Source organism: Salvelinus fontinalis, chromosome 28 (assembly GCF_029448725.1).
Source record: "Salvelinus fontinalis isolate EN_2023a chromosome 28, ASM2944872v1, whole genome shotgun sequence".
Taxonomy (NCBI): Eukaryota; Metazoa; Chordata; class Actinopteri; order Salmoniformes; family Salmonidae; genus Salvelinus; species Salvelinus fontinalis.
Window position 1 is genome coordinate 47,442,019 of NC_074692.1, and position 15,643 is coordinate 47,457,661.

At 54.4% G+C, this 15,643-nt stretch overlaps 1 protein-coding gene across 4 annotated transcripts in view; it reads right to left on the minus strand.

Annotated features, from left to right (window-relative positions):
* The window catches only part of tmem8b (transmembrane protein 8B), a 243,656-nt gene extending 228,366 nt beyond the window's left edge, over positions 1-15,290 (minus strand). For 3 of the 4 annotated variants that reach the window (XR_008755083.1, XR_008755084.1, XM_055887873.1), the window contains exon 1: positions 15,014-15,285. The gene's annotated coding sequence lies outside the window, so the exon portion shown is untranslated. Of the gene's footprint in view, positions 1-15,013 lie in introns of all 4 variants that reach the window. The other variant, XM_055887874.1, reaches the window with a different exon arrangement.
* Between the last annotated feature and the right edge of the window lie 353 nt (positions 15,291-15,643).

Consider the following 15,643-nt stretch of genomic DNA (forward strand, 5'->3'; position numbering starts at 1 on the left):
GCCTGGCTGGGTACCAACGTCCTACAGAACATTGTCTTGGAGCCTGGCCGGGTACCAACGTCCTACACCACATTGTCTTGGAGCCTGGCCGGGTACCAACGTCCTACAGCACATTGTCTTGGAGTCTGGCTGGGTACCAACGTCCTACAGAACATTGTCTTGGAGCCTGGCTGGTTACCAACGTCCTACAGGACATTGTCTTGGAGCCTGGCTGGGTATCAACGTACTACAGGGCATTGTCTTGGTGCCTGGCCGGGTACCAACGTCCTACAGGACATTGTCTTGGTGCCTGGCTGGGTACCAACGTCCTACAGAACATTGTCTTGGAGCCTGGCCGGGTACCAACGTCCTACACCACATTGTCTTGGAGCCTGGCCGGGTACCAACGTCCTACAGCACATTGTCTTGGAGCCTGGCCGGGTACCAACGTCCTACAGCACATTGTCTTGGAGCCTGGCTGGTTACCAACGTCCTACAGAACATTGTCATGGAGCCTGGCTGGTTACCAACGTCCTACAGAACACCGTCTTGGAGCCTGGCTGGGTACCAACGTCCTACAGAACACCGTCTTGGAGCCTGGCCGGGTACCAACGTCCTACAGAACATTGTCTTAGCGCCTGGCTGGGTACCAACGTCCTACAGAACATTGTCTTGGAGCCTGGCCGGGTACCAACGTCCTACAGAACATTGTCTTGGAGCCTGGCTGGGTACCTACAGCACATTGTCTTGGAGCCTGGCCGGGTACCAACGTCCTACAGAACATTGTCTTGGAGTCTGGCTGGGTACCAACGTCCTACAGAACATTGTCTTGGAGCCTGGCCGGGTACCAACATCCTACAGAACATTGTCTTGGAGCATGGCTGGTTACCAACGTCCTACAGAACATTGTCTTGGAGCCTGGCTGGGTACCTACAGCACATTGTCTTGGAGCCTGGCCGGGTACCAACGTCCTACAGCACATTGTCTTGGAGCCTGGCTGGTTACCAACGTCCTACAGCACATTGTCTTGGAGCCTGGCCGGGTACCAACGTCCTACAGAACATTGTCTTGGTGCCTGGCTGGGTACCAACGTCCTACAGGACATTGTCTTGGTGCCTGGCCGGGTACCAACGTCCTACAGGACATTGTCTTGGTGCCTGGCTGGGTACCAACGTCCTACAGCACATTGTCTTGGAGTCTGGCTGGGTACCAACGTCCTACAGAACATTGTCTTGGAGCCTGGCTGGTTACCAACGTCCTACAGGACATTGTCTTGGAGCCTGGCTGGGTATCAACGTACTACAGGACATTGTCTTGGTGCCTGGCCGGGTACCAACGTCCTACAGGACATTGTCTTGGTGCCTGGCTGGGTACCAACGTCCTACAGAACATTGTCTTGGAGCCTGGCCGGGTACCAACGTCCTACACCACATTGTCTTGGAGCCTGGCCGGGTACCAACGTCCTACAGCACATTGTCTTGGAGTCTGGCTGGGTACCAACGTCCTACAGAACATTGTCTTGGAGCCTGGCTGGGTACCAACGTCCTACAGAACATTGTCTTGGAGCCTGGCCGGGTACCAACGTCCTACAGCACATTGTCTTGGAGCCTGGCTGGTTACCAACGTCCTACAGAACATTGTCATGGAGCCTGGCTGGTTACCAACGTCCTACAGGACATTGTCTTGGAGCCTGGCTGGGTATCAACGTCCTACAGGACATTGTCTTGGAGCCTGGCCGGGTACCAACGTCCTACAGAACACCGTCTTGGAGCCTGGCTGGGTACCAACGTCCTACAGAACACCGTCTTGGAGCCTGGCCGGGTACCAACGTCCTACAGAACATTGTCTTAGCGCCTGGCTGGGTACCAACGTCCTACAGAACATTGTCTTGGAGCCTGGCCGGGTACCAACGTCCTACAGAACATTGTCTTGGAGCCTGGCTGGGTACCTACAGCACATTGTCTTGGAGCCTGGCCGGGTACCAACGTCCTACAGAACCTTGTCTTGGAGTCTGGCTGGGTACCAACGTCCTACAGGACATTGTCTTGGAGCCTGGCCGGGTACCAACGTCCTACAGAACACCGTCTTGGAGCCTGGCTGGGTACCAACGTCCTACAGAACACCGTCTTGGAGCCTGGCCGGGTACAAACGTCCTACAGAACATTGTCTTGGTGCCTGGCTGGGTACCAACGTCCTACAGGACATTGTCTTGGTGCCTGGCCGGGTACCAACGTCCTACAGGACATTGTCTTGGTGCCTGGCTGGGTACCAACGTCCTACAGAACATTGTCTTGGAGCCTGGCCGGGTACCAACGTCCTACACCACATTGTCTTGGAGCCTGGCCGGGTACCAACGTCCTACAGCACATTGTCTTGGAGTCTGGCTGGGTACCAACGTCCTACAGAACATTGTTTTGGAGCCTGGCCGGGTACCAACGTCCTACAGAACATTGTCTTGGAGCCTGGCTGGGTACCTACAGCACATTGTCTTGGAGCCTGGCCGGGTACCAACGTCCTACAGAACATTGTCTTGGAGTCTGGCTGGGTACCAACGTCCTACAGAACATTGTCTTGGAGCCTGGCCGGGTACCAACATCCTACAGAACATTGTCTTGGAGCATGGCTGGTTACCAACGTCCTACAGAACATTGTCTTGGAGCCTGGCTGGGTACCTACAGCACATTGTCTTGGAGCCTGGCCGGGTACCAACGTCCTACAGCACATTGTCTTGGAGCCTGGCTGGTTACCAACGTCCTACAGCACATTGTCTTGGAGCCTGGCCGGGTACCAACGTCCCACAGAACATTGTCTTGGTGCCTGGCTGGGTACCAACGTCCTACAGGACATTGTCTTGGTGCCTGGCCGGGTACCAACGTCCTACAGGACATTGTCTTGGTGCCTGGCTGGGTACCAACGTCCTACAGAACATTGTCTTGGAGCCTGGCCGGGTACCAACGTCCTACACCACATTGTCTTGGAGCCTGGCCGGGTACCAACGTCCTACAGCACATTGTCTTGGAGTCTGGCTGGGTACCAACGTCCTACAGAACATTGTCTTGGAGCCTGGCTGGGTACCAACGTCCTACAGGACATTGTCTTGGAGCCTGGCTGGGTATCAAAGTACTACAGGACATTGTCTTGGTGCCTGGCCGGGTACCAACGTCCTACAGGACATTGTCTTGGTGCCTGGCTGGGTACCAACGTCCTACAGAACATTGTCTTGGAGCCTGGCCGGGTACCAACGTCCTACACCACATTGTCTTGGAGCCTGGCCGGGTACCAACGTCCTACAGCACATTGTCTTGGAGTCTGGCTGGGTACCAACGTCCTACAGAACATTGTCTTGGAGCCTGGTTGGGTACCAACGTCCTACAGAACATTGTCTTGGAGCCTGGCCGGGTACCAACGTCCTACAGCACATTGTCTTGGAGCCTGGCTGGTTACCAACGTCCTACAGAACATTGTCATGGAGCCTGGCTGGGTATCAACGTCCTACAGGACATTGTCTTGGAGCCTGGCCGGGTACCAACGTCCTACAGAACACCGTCTTGGAGCCTGGCTGGGTACCAACGTCCTACAGAACACCGTCTTGGAGCCTGGCCGGGTACCAACGTCCTACAGAACATTGTCTTAGCGCCTGGCTGGGTACCAACGTCCTACAGAACATTGTCTTGGAGCCTGGCCGGGTACCAACGTCCTACAGAACATTGTCTTGGAGCCTGGCTGGGTACCTACAGCACATTGTCTTGGATCCTGGCCGGGTACCAACGTCCTACAGAACATTGTCTTGGCGTCTGGCTGGGTACCAACGTCCTACAGAACATTGTCTTGGAGCCTGGCTGGTTACCAACGTCCTACAGGACATTGTCTTGGAGCCTGGCTGGGTATCAACGTACTACAGGACATTGTCTTGGTGCCTGGCCGGGTACCAACGTCCTACAGGACATTGTCTTGGTGCCTGGCTGGGTACCAACGTCCTACAGAACATTGTCTTGGAGCCTGGCCGGGTACCAACGTCCTACACCACATTGTCTTGGAGCCTGGCCGGGTACCAACGTCCTACAGCACATTGTCTTGGAGTCTGGCTGGGTACCAACGTCCTACAGAACATTGTCTTGGAGCCTGGCTGGGTACCAACGTCCTACAGAACATTGTCTTGGAGCCTGGCCGGGTACCAACGTCCTACAGCACATTGTCTTGGAGCCTGGCTGGTTACCAACGTCCTACAGAACATTGTCATGGAGCCTGGCTGGTTACCAACGTCCTACAGGACATTGTCTTGGAGCCTGGCTGGGTATCAACGTCCTACAGGACATTGTCTTGGAGCCTGGCCGGGTACCAACGTCCTACAGAACACCGTCTTGGAGCCTGGCTGGGTACCAACGTCCTACAGAACACCGTCTTGGAGCCTGGCCGGGTACCAACGTCCTACAGAACATTGTCTTAGCGCCTGGCTGGGTACCAACGTCCTACAGAACATTGTCTTGGAGCCTGGCCGGGTACCAACGTCCTACAGAACATTGTCTTGGAGCCTGGCTGGGTACCTACAGCACATTGTCTTGGAGCCTGGCCGGGTACCAACGTCCTACAGAACATTGTCTTGGAGTCTGGCTGGGTACCAACGTCCTACAGGACATTGTCTTGGAGCCTGGCCGGGTACCAACGTCCTACAGAACACCGTCTTGGAGCCTGGCTGGGTACCAACGTCCTACAGAACACCGTCTTGGAGCCTGGCCGGGTACAAACGTCCTACAGAACATTGTCTTGGTGCCTGGCTGGGTACCAACGTCCTACAGGACATTGTCTTGGTGCCTGGCCGGGTACCAACGTCCTACAGGACATTGTCTTGGTGCCTGGCTGGGTACCAACGTCCTACAGAACATTGTCTTGGAGCCTGGCCGGGTACCAACGTCCTACACCACATTGTCTTGGAGCCTGGCCGGGTACCAACGTCCTACAGCACATTGTCTTGGAGTCTGGCTGGGTACCAACGTCCTACAGAACATTGTTTTGGAGCCTGGCCGGGTACCAACGTCCTACAGAACATTGTCTTGGAGCCTGGCTGGGTACCTACAGCACATTGTCTTGGAGCCTGGCCGGGTACCAACGTCCTACAGAACATTGTCTTGGAGTCTGGCTGGGTACCAACGTCCTACAGAACATTGTCTTGGAGCCTGGCCGGGTACCAACATCCTACAGAACATTGTCTTGGAGCATGGCTGGTTACCAACGTCCTACAGAACATTGTCTTGGAGCCTGGCTGGGTACCTACAGCACATTGTCTTGGAGCCTGGCCGGGTACCAACGTCCTACAGCACATTGTCTTGGAGCCTGGCTGGTTACCAACGTCCTACAGCACATTGTCTTGGAGCCTGGCCGGGTACCAACGTCCCACAGAACATTGTCTTGGTGCCTGGCTGGGTACCAACGTCCTACAGGACATTGTCTTGGTGCCTGGCCGGGTACCAACGTCCTACAGGACATTGTCTTGGTGCCTGGCTGGGTACCAACGTCCTACAGAACATTGTCTTGGAGCCTGGCCGGGTACCAACGTCCTACACCACATTGTCTTGGAGCCTGGCCGGGTACCAACGTCCTACAGCACATTGTCTTGGAGTCTGGCTGGGTACCAACGTCCTACAGAACATTGTCTTGGAGCCTGGCTGGGTACCAACGTCCTACAGGACATTGTCTTGGAGCCTGGCTGGGTATCAAAGTACTACAGGACATTGTCTTGGTGCCTGGCCGGGTACCAACGTCCTACAGGACATTGTCTTGGTGCCTGGCTGGGTACCAACGTCCTACAGAACATTGTCTTGGAGCCTGGCCGGGTACCAACGTCCTACACCACATTGTCTTGGAGCCTGGCCGGGTACCAACGTCCTACAGCACATTGTCTTGGAGTCTGGCTGGGTACCAACGTCCTACAGAACATTGTCTTGGAGCCTGGTTGGGTACCAACGTCCTACAGAACATTGTCTTGGAGCCTGGCCGGGTACCAACGTCCTACAGCACATTGTCTTGGAGCCTGGCTGGTTACCAACGTCCTACAGAACATTGTCATGGAGCCTGGCTGGGTATCAACGTCCTACAGGACATTGTCTTGGAGCCTGGCCGGGTACCAACGTCCTACAGAACACCGTCTTGGAGCCTGGCTGGGTACCAACGTCCTACAGAACACCGTCTTGGAGCCTGGCCGGGTACCAACGTCCTACAGAACATTGTCTTAGCGCCTGGCTGGGTACCAACGTCCTACAGAACATTGTCTTGGAGCCTGGCCGGGTACCAACGTCCTACAGAACATTGTCTTGGAGCCTGGCTGGGTACCTACAGCACATTGTCTTGGATCCTGGCCGGGTACCAACGTCCTACAGAACATTGTCTTGGCGTCTGGCTGGGTACCAACGTCCTACAGAACATTGTCTTGGAGCCTGGCCGGGTACCAACATCCTACAGAACATTGTCTTGGAGCATGGCTGGTTACCAACGTCCTACAGAACATTGTCTTGGAGCCTGGCTGGGTACCTACAGCACATTGTCTTGGAGCCTGGCCGGGTACCAACGTCCTACAGCACATTGTCTTGGAGCCTGGCTGGTTACCAACGTCCTACAGCACATTGTCTTGGAGCCTGGCCGGGTACCAACGTCCTACAGAACATTGTCTTGGTGCCTGGCTGGGTACCAACGTCCTACAGGACATTGTCTTGGTGCTTGGCCGGGTACCAACGTCCTACAGGACATTGTCTTGGTGCCTGGCTGGGTACCAACGTCCTACAGAACATTGTCTTGGAGCCTGGCCGGGTACCAACGTCCTACACCACATTGTCTTGGAGCCTGGCCGGGTACCAACGTCCTACAGCACATTGTCTTGGAGTCTGGCTGGGTACCAACGTCCTACAGAACATTGTCTTGGAGCCTGGCTGGGTACCAACGTCCTACAGAACATTGTCTTGGAGCCTGGCTGGTTACCAACGTCCTACAGGACATTGTCTTGGAGCCTGGCTGGGTATCAACGTACTACAGGACATTGTCTTGGTGCCTGGCCGGGTACCAACGTCCTACAGGACATTGTCTTGGTGCCTGGCTGGGTACCAACGTCCTACAGAACATTGTCTTGGAGCCTGGCCGGGTACCAACGTCCTACACCACATTGTCTTGGAGCCTGGCTGGTTACCAACGTCCTACAGCACATTGTCTTGGAGCCTGGCCGGGTACCAACGTCCTACAGAACATTGTCTTGGTGCCTGGCTGGGTACCAACGTCCTACAGGACATTGTCTTGGTGCTTGGCCGGGTACCAACGTCCTACAGGACATTGTCTTGGTGCCTGGCTGGGTACCAACGTCCTACAGAACATTGTCTTGGAGCCTGGCTGGTTACCAACGTCCTACAGGACATTGTCTTGGAGCCTGGCTGGGTATCAACGTACTACAGGACATTGTCTTGGTGCCTGGCCGGGTACCAACGTCCTACAGGACATTGTCTTGGTGCCTGGCTGGGTACCAACGTCCTACAGAACATTGTCTTGGAGCCTGGCCGGGTACCAACGTCCTACACCACATTGTCTTGGAGCCTGGCTGGTTACCAACGTCCTACAGAACATTGTCATGGAGCCTGGCTGGTTACCAACGTCCTACAGGACATTGTCTTGGAGCCTGGCTGGGTATCAACGTCCTACAGGACATTGTCTGGGAGCCTGGCCGGGTACCAACGTCCTACAGAACACCGTCTTGGAGCCTGGCTGGGTACCAACGTCCTACAGAACACCGTCTTGGAGCCTGGCCGGGTACCAACGTCCTACAGAACATTGTCTTAGCGCCTGGCTGGGTACCAACGTCCTACAGAACATTGTCTTGGAGCCTGGCCGGGTACCAACGTCCTACAGAACATTGTCTTGGAGCCTGGCTGGGTACCTACAGCACATTGACTTGGAGCCTGGCCGGGTACCAACGTCCTACAGCACATTGTCTTGGAGCCTGGCCGGGTACCAACGTCCTACAGCACATTGTCTTGGAGCCTGGCCGGGTACCAACGTCCTACAGGACATTGTCTTGGAGCCTGGCCGGGTACCAACGTCCTACAGGACATTGTCTTGGAGCCTGGCTGGGTACCAACATCCTACAGAACATTGTCTTGGAGCCTGGCCGGGTACCAACGTCCTACAGCACATTGTCTTGGAGCCTGGCCGGGTACCAACGTCCTACAACACATTGTCTTGGTGCCTGGCTGGTTACCAACGTCCTACAACACATTGTCTTGGAGCCTGGCTGGGTACCAACGTCCTACAGGACATTGTCTTGGAGCCTGGCCGGGTACCAACGTCCTACAGGACATTGTCATGGAGCCTGGCCGGGTACCAACGCCCTACAGGACATTGTCATGGTGGGTTAACTTAGAAATAGGTGTGAAAATAACTGGTAAAAAAGGCTCTAAATACTTTTCTGTTTATATTTCAAAATTCGGACAAATTAGCCGTGGAAAATACTAACATTTAGGGAAAGTCAGGTAAGGAACAGGACAGCACATCTGTTTTTTGGGCAGATAAAAAAAAAATGACACAATCAAACGTCAGTGGCCTTTGGCTTATGGCGTTTCTAGTGATACATGTTTTCTCCTCCTCTCCAGGGTCTGTCTTCTCCTCTCTCTTCTCTCCTCTCTTCTCCTCTCTCCTCTCCCCTCTCTTCTCTCATCTCTTCTCCTCTCTCCTCTCTCCTCTTAGTTGTTTTCTGCTCTCTCCTCTCTTCTCCTCTCTCCTCTCCCCTCTCTTCTCTCCTCTCTTCTCCTCTCTCCTCTCTTCTCCTCTCTCCTCTCTCCTGTTAAAGGTCTGTTTTCTCCTCTCTCCTCTCTCCTCTTAGTTGTTTTCTGCTCTCTCCTCTTTTCTCCTCTCTCCTCTCTTCTCTTCTCCTCTCTTCTCCTCTCTCCTCTCTCCTCTCTCCTCTTAAAGGTCTGTTCTCTCATCTCTACTCTTATAGACATGCTTCCCCAGGGAATGGTTGGTTGGCTGGCCTCAGCCTGGGCCTCGTTTCTCTGACAGGTAATAACTCAAGCTGCTGCTTTCCCTCTCCCCCCCCCCCCCCCCCACTCCTCACCTCTCCATCCCTCTCCCTCTTCCCCCCCCACTCATCACCTCTCCATCCCTCTCCCTCTTCCCCCCACACTCATCACCTCTCCATCCCTCTCCCTCTTCCCCCCCACTCCTCACCTCTCCATCCCTCTTCCTTTTTCTACCCCTCACTCCCTCTCTCTCCCCCTCACTTTTTCCCTACCTACCCCCAATCCCTACCTCTCCCTCACTCCCTCTCTCCCCCTCACTTTTTCCCTACCTATCCCCACTCCCTACCTCTCCCTCACTCCCTCTCTCCCCCTCACTTCTTCCCTACCTTTCCCTCTCTACCCCGCACTCCCTACCTCTCACTCTCTCTCCCCCTCACTCCCTACCTCTCACTCACTCTCCCCCTCACACCCTACCTCTCACTCTCACTCCCTCTCTCTCCCCCCACTCCCTAACTCTCCCCCTTACGCCCACCTCTCCCTCTCTCTCCCATCACTCCCTACCTCTCCTCTTTCACTCCCTACCTCTCCGCATCACTCCCTAACTCTCCCCCTCACTCCCTACCTCTCGCCCTCACGCCCCACCTCTCCCTCTCTCTCCCCTCCCTCCCCACCTCCCCACCTCTCCTTATCTCTCCCCTCCTTCCCCACCTCTCCCCTCACTCACCACCTCTCCCTCTCTCCCCTCACTCACCACCTCTCCCTCTTTCTCCCCTCACTCACCACCTCTCCCCTCACTCACCACCTCTCCGTATCTCTCCCCTCACGCCCCACCTCTCCCCACCTCTCCCTCCCTCTCCCCTCACGCCCCACCTCTCCCCACCTCTCCTTCTCTCTCCCCTTACTCCCCACCTATCCCTATCTCCCCGCTTACTACCCACCTCTCCCCATCTCTCCCCTCACTCCACACCTCTCCCTATCTCTCCCCTCACTCCACACCTCTCCCTCTCTCTCCCCTCACGCCCCACCTCTCCCTCTCTCTCCCCTCACGCCCCACCTCTCCCTACCTTTCCCTATCTCTCCCTTCCCTCCCCACCTCTCCTTATCGCTCCCCTCACTCCCCACCCCATCTCTCCCCTTCACTCCCCAACTCTCCCTATCTCTCCCCACCTCTCCCCACCTCTCCCCACCTCTCCCCACCTCTCCTTCTCTCTCCCCTTACTACCCACCTCTCCCTATCTCTCCCCTTACTCCCCACCTCTCCCTATCTCTCCCCTCACTCCCCACCTCTCCCTATCTCTCCCCACCTCTCCCTATCTCTCCCCTTACTCCCCACCTCTCCCTATCTCTCCCCTCACTACCCACCTCTCCCTATCTCTCCCCTTACTCCCCACCTCTCCCTATCTCTCCCCACCTCTCCCTATCTCCCCCCTTACTCCCCACCTCTCCCTATCTCCCCCCTTACTCCCCACCTCTCCCTATCTCCCCCCTTACTACCCACCTCTCCCTATCTCCCCCCTTACTACCCACCTCTCCCTATCTCTCCCCTCATTCCACACCTCTCCCTCTCTCTCCCCTCACTCACCACCTCTCCCTCTCTCTCCCCTCACGCCCCACCTCTCCTTCTCTCTCCCCTCACGCCCCACCTCTCCCTCTCTCTCCCCTCACTCCCCACCTCTCCCTACCTTTCCCTATCTCTCCGTTCCCTCCCCACCTCTCCTTATCGCTCCCCTCACTCCCCACCTCTCCCCCTCACTCCCCACCCCATCCCCTCACTCCCTATCTCTCCCTTCACTCACCACCTCTCACCATCTCTCCCCTCACTCACCATCTCTCCCCTCACTCACCACCTCTCCCTATCTCTCCCCTCACTCCCCATCTCTCCCCTCACTCCCCACCCCATCCCCTCACTCCCTATCTCTCCCTTCACTCACCATCTCTCCCCTCACTCACCACCTCTCCCTCTCTCTCCCCTCACTCCCCATCTCTCCCCTCACTCCCCACCTCTCCCTCTCTCTCCCCTCACTCCCCACCTCTCCCTCACTCACCATCTCTCCCCTCACTCCCTACCTCTCCCCTCACTCCCCACCTCTCCCTCTCTCTTCCCTCACTCACCATCTATCCCCTCACTCCCCACCTCTCCCTCTCTCTCCCCACCTCTCCTTCTCTCTCCCTTCACTCACCACCTCTCCCTATCTCTCCCCTTACTCCCCACCTCTCCCTCTTTCCTCCCCTCACTGTGGCCTGCTGAGATAATGTCATTCTCTCCACCTCTCTCCTCCCTCTGCCCCCTCTCTCCTCCCTCTGCACCCCTCTCCTCTCCTCCCTCTGCACCCCTCTCTCCACTGATCTCCCCCTCTCTTCCCTGAACTCTCCTCCCTCTGCCCCCCTCTCTCCCCTGATCTCCCCCTTTCTCCCCATCTCTCCCCTCACTCCCCACCACTCCCCACCTCTCCCCTCACTCCCCACCTCTCCCTATCTCTCCCCTCACATCTCCCTATCTCTCCCCTCACTCCCCACCTCTCCCCTCACTCCCCACCTCTCCATATCCCTCTCCTCCCCCCCCCCCCCCCTCTCCCCTGAAGGATGATCCCTGGGACTTTCATCCCAGCTGGGAAGAGGCTGTGATCTCTACTGTTTCTGTGCTGTATTGTGTTATTTTAAAGAGACACCTATTTATCAGTGTTAGATCAGAGAGGAGGAGCCCAAGGCCAGTAGAAGTGATGTTGACAACAAACAGACCAAGGCTGTGTCCCACATGGCACCCTCACAGGGCTCTGGTCAACAGTAGTATACTACATAGGGGGACAGGGTGCCATTTTGGGAGACACACCAACCCACAGGCATAGTAGCAGAGCTCAGAGTGGCTGATTACAGGAGCTAGCTGTACAGTGTCTGTCTGGGGGGATTCTGTTCAAGATCCACTGACTTGTTCTGTCTGGGGGATTCTGGGGGATTCTGTTCAAGATCCACTGACTTGTTCTGTCTGGGGGATTCTGGGGGATTCTGTTCAAGATCCACTGACTTGTTCTGTCTGGGGGATTCTGGGGGATTCTGTTCAAGATCCACTGACTTGTTCTGTCTGGGGGATTCTGGGGGATTCTGGGGGATTCTGTTCCAGATCCACTGACTTGTTCTGTCTGGAGGATTCTGGGGGATTCTGGGGGATTCTGTTCAAGATCCACTGACTTGTTCTGTCTGGGGGATTCTGGGGGATTCTGTTCCAGATCCACTGACTTGTTCTGTTCTAAAGCATCTCAGAAAGCTTGTTCATTATAATTACCTCATCAACCTTCCCTTCACAGTGTCTCTCAGATTGCCAATCATGCCCAGCGTGTATGTCCGCCTGCCTGTCCGCCTGCCTGTCTGCCTGTCTGCCTGCCTGTCTGTGGGTGTGATGTCTGAGACGGAGCCTGTAATTGGTTGTGTGATCGCCCAATTGTGTCGCTGTGTGTTGTCATGTAGTGTAACACAGCAAGTCAATTCCTCCACGGCCTTGTTACCGAACCACAGACAGACAGGGCTGCCAGGAAACTGATATGGAGCTGGGATCTTTGCACAATAGATCTGTTATCTATGGTGTTGGGGTCTGGGGTCTGGGATATCTGTTATCTATGGTGCTGGGGTCTGGGCTGTGGGATATCTGTTATCTATGGTGCTGGGGTCTGGGCTGTGGGATATCTGTTATCTATGGTGCTGGGGTCTGGGGTCTGGGATATCTGTTATCTATGGTGCTGGGGTCTGGGGTCTGGGCTGTGGGATATCTGTTATCTATGGTGTTGGGGTCTGGGGTCTGGGATATCTGTTATCTATGGGTCTGGGGTCTGGGCTGTGGGATACCTGTTATCTATGGTGTTGGGGTCTGGGGTCTGGGCTGTGGGATATCTGTTATCTATGGTGCTGGGGTCTGGGCTGTGGGATACCTGTTATCTATGGTGCTGGGGTCTGGGCTGTGGGATACCTGTTATCTATGGTGCTGGGGTCTGGGCTGTGGGATACCTGTTATCTATGGTGCTGGGGTCTGGGCTGTGGGATACCTGTTATCTATGGTGCTGGGGTCTGGGCTGTGGGATATCTGTTATCCATCTGTTCAAAACTGATGCCTCTCTCTGATGGGCGGCACAATGCAAGGAGAAGATGAGGAAAGTGATCTGCATTTGTTTAACTTCTGGTGTTTAAATAGCTAAGTAATTGACAAGTGGCTCAATCTCTCTCCCACTCTATTCATCTCTCTCCCTATATTCTTTCTCTCTCTCCACACAATAACCACTCACACGGTGATGTTGTGGTTAGGTTAGATGTACTCACACGGTGATGTTGTGGTCAGGTTAGATGTACTCACACGGTGATGTTGTGGTCAGGTTAGATGTACTGACACTCTGACGTTGTGGTCAGGTTAGATGTACTGACACTCTGACGTTGTGGTCAGGTTAGATGTACTGACACTCTGATGTTGTGGTCAGGTTAGATGTACTCACACGGTGATGTTGTGGTCAGGTTAGATGTACTCACACGGTGATGTTGTGGTCAGGTTAGATGTACTCACACGGTGATGTTGTGGTCAGGTTAGATGTACTCACACGGTGATGTTGTGGTCAGGTTAGATGTACTCACACGGTGATGTTGTGGTCAGGTTAGGGTTAGATGTACTCACACTGTGACGTTGTGGTCAGGTTAGATGTACTCACACGGTGATGTTGTGGTCAGGTTAGGGTTAGATGTACTCACACGGTGATGTTGTGGTCAGGTTAGATGTACTCACACGGTGATGTTGTGGTCAGGTTAGGGTTAGATGTACTCACACGGTGATGTTGTGGTCAGGTTAGATGTACTCACACGGTGATGTTGTGGTCAGGTTAGGGTTAGATGTACTCACACGGTGATGTTGTGGTCAGGTTAGGGTTAGATGTACTCACACGGTGATGTTGTGGTCAGGTTAGGGTTAGATGTACTCACACGGTGATGTTGTGGTCAGGTTAGATGTACTCACACGGTGATGTTGTGGTCAGGTTAGGGTTAGATGTACTCACACGGTGATGTTGTGGTCAGGTTAGGGTTAGATGTATTCACACTGTGATGTTGTGGTCAGGTTAGGGTTAGATGTACTCACACGGTGACGTTGTGGTCAGGTTAGATGTACTCACACTGTGACGTTGTGGTCAGGTTAGATGTACTCACACGGTGATGTTGTGGTCAGGTTAGGGTTATATGTACTCACACTGTGACGTTGTGGTCAGGTTAGATGTACTCACACGGTGATGTTGTGGTCAGGTTAGATGTACTGACACTCTGACGTTGTGGTCAGGTTAGATGTACTCACACTGTGACGTTGTGGTCAGGTTAGGGTTAGATGTATTCACACTGTGATGTTGTGGTCAGGTTAGGGTTAGATGCACTCACACGGTGATGTTGTGGTCAGATTAGGGTTAGATGTACTCACACTGTGACGTTGTGGTCAGGTTAGATGTACTCACACGGTGACGTTGTGGTCAGGTTAGATGTACTCACACTGTGACATTGTGGTCAGGTTAGATGTACTCACACTGTGACGTTGTGGTCAGGTTAGGGTTAGATGTACTCACACTGTGATGTTGTGGTCAGGTTAGATGTACTCACACTGTGACGTTGTGGTCAGGTTAGATGTACTCACACTGTGATGTTGTGGTCAGATTAGGGTTAGATGTACTCACACTGTGACGTTGTGGTCAGGTTAGGGTTAGATGTACTCACACTGTGATGTTGTGGTCAGGTTAGGGTTAGATGTACTCACACAGTGACGTTGTGGTCAGGTTAGATGTACTCACACTGTGATGTTGTGGTCAGATTAGGGTTAGATGTACTCACACTGTGACGTTGTGGTCAGGTTAGGGTTAGATGTACTCACACTGTGACGTTGTGGTCAGGTTAGGGTTAGATGTACTCACACTGTGACGTTGTGGTCAGGTTAGGGTTAGATGTACTCACACTGTGATGTTGTGGTCAGGTTAGGGTTAGATGTACTCACACTGTGACGTTGTGGTCAGGTTAGGGTTAGGTGTACTCACACGGTGACGTTGCGGTCGGGGCAGCTGTCACCGAAGGTTCCTCCCTGTTCCTTGAAGGTGATGAGGTTCCACACAGCCACCACGGTGTCTTCAGGAACACTGAAGTGGAACAGCTCCACGCTGGCGAAGGACCGAAATGCATTCAGCTTACGAGGCGTCCGTGTAAAGTAGTCTGTTACGAAGTGACAGTCTGGAGGAAAGAGAGAGAGGGGGAGGATGAGTCAGAGAAATGATTAGTTACATTTCTCCGGGCGAAGACGAACATTCTTCGCCCAGACATCCCACACACGCAGGGGACAGCGGGTAGAGAAATTGCTTCTAATGCAGTTGAGGTGATCATCTCCTCAGATTCTAACAACCAATGATTTAATCATGTTGATGTGAGACAGTCAGCCTTTATATCTAGCCTCTACTCTCAATCCAGTCTACCCCCTGTCCCAATCAGCAGGCCAGCCTTCATATCCAGCCTCTACTCCCAATCCACTTTCCCCCCTGTCCCAATCAGCAGGCCAGCCTTCATATCCAGCCTCTACTCTCCATCCACGCTACCCCCTGTCCCAATCAGCAGGCCCAGCCTTCATATCCAGCCTCTACTCCCAATCCACTCTACCCCCTGTCCCAATCAGCAGG